Genomic DNA, 1691 nt, shown 5'->3' on the forward strand with positions numbered 1-1691 from the left:
TATTTGAATAATAAAGGACTATTTATGTTAAAAGCCCAAGATGAGAAATCAAATTATATGCCATTATTAGTTTCATATGTGTATACATATTATACTCATATATATGCATATGTGTGTGTGTGTGTATGCCATATATAGAGAGAGAGAGACAGACAGACAGACAGAGGGCTTTACAGGTAGATTGTTTGATTGTAAACAATCAAACAAAGCCAAAATGACCCAAAAGCAGCCAAATAAATTTTCAAAGATAACTCCAAAAAGAATATAAAAGTAATTATAAGAATATTGAATAATCTCAGACAAAATGTGAAGAAAATAACAGGAAGAGCAGAAGGGATAAAATGAAAACCAATACCAGAATGAAAGTTAAACTTTAGCAAGTCAATAACTCTTTTTTTTAATATGGAATGCTTCACAAATTTGTGTGTCATCCTTGCTCAGGGGCCTTGCTAATCTTCTCTGTATCATTCCAATTTTAGCATATGTGCTGCAGAAGCAAGCACAGCAAGTCAATAATTCTAATCACTGTAAATGATGTAAATGCTCCAGTTTAAAAAATAAGACCATTATATGTTACCTTTAGATATACAGAAGAAACTAGGGTAAAAATAACCATTATAGGGGACTGGCGAGATTGCTCAGTGGCTAAGGTGCTTCTTGCAAAGCCTAATGACCCAAGTTCGAGTCTCTAGTACCCACATAAAGCTAGATACACAAAGTGGCGATTGTGTCTGCTGCTTGTTTGTGATGGCTAGAGGCCCTGATGTACCCTCTTTCATCTGTCTCTTTCTCTCTCTCTCTCTCTGTCAAATAAATAAAATATTTAAAAATAATTTAAAAAATGGGAAAAATGTGCAACCATACCAACCCTAATAAGAAAGCTAAAGAGACTGTATCAACATCACAGTGGACTACAGACCAACAGCTATGATCTAGTATACCGAATGTTACTTCATAGTGACAAAGGGATCAATTTATGAAGAAGACATAAAAATTCCTAAATGTTTATATACCTGTCGTCACATCTAAGATCAATGAAACAAAAATTGAGCTATATATAAGTACAACATTTAATGCAAGAGAATTCAACACATGATATAAAAACAGAAGAACAGTTAAAGACAGCTCTACAACTCATTTTTACCTAGGTAGCATTCACAGAACACAGGGCCCAATATGAAAAGAATATGTATTATTTTTATTGCTTATGCATCATTTATAAAGTTAGACAAAAATCTGTACTAAAATAAGACTTGACTAATTTATAATAATTTAAATTCCATACAATATGTTCTCTAACCACAATGGAAGTAACTTAGTAATCAATACAGAAAAAGTGTACAAGATTCCTAAATTTTCATAGCATATAATATATCACTAAACACTAAAAATGCACAGGTAAATATGAAGTGAAAAGATGGAAAATATTTTTAATTGAATAAAATGTAAGCACAGCATAATGGAATTTGTGAGGTGCATCAAAAGGGTACTTAGTTTAGAGAAGCATAAATTGCCATATTAGATATTTGCCTATACCAGAAGTCTCTCAAAAATGAACTTATATGTCACCTTAGGAAACTAGGAAAAGGACAGAAAATTAAGCTCAAGGTAACAGAAGGGAGATAATAAAGATGAAACATGAGGACAATGGAATAGAAAATGAAAAGGCAGTAAACATAACCAATGGAGCT

The 1691-nt window shown here is 32.1% G+C and overlaps 1 non-coding gene across 1 annotated transcript; it reads right to left on the reverse strand.

Moving 5' to 3' along the window:
- Positions 1 to 396: 396 nt before the first annotated feature.
- Positions 397 to 503, reverse strand: LOC123454882. The gene has a single exon (XR_006633538.1). It is a non-coding gene; the product is annotated as a U6 spliceosomal RNA (small nuclear RNA).
- Between the last annotated feature and the right edge of the window lie 1188 nt (positions 504 to 1691).

The sequence above is a fragment of the Jaculus jaculus genome, chromosome 14, assembly GCF_020740685.1.
Source record: "Jaculus jaculus isolate mJacJac1 chromosome 14, mJacJac1.mat.Y.cur, whole genome shotgun sequence".
NCBI lineage: Eukaryota > Metazoa > Chordata > Mammalia > Rodentia > Dipodidae > Jaculus > Jaculus jaculus.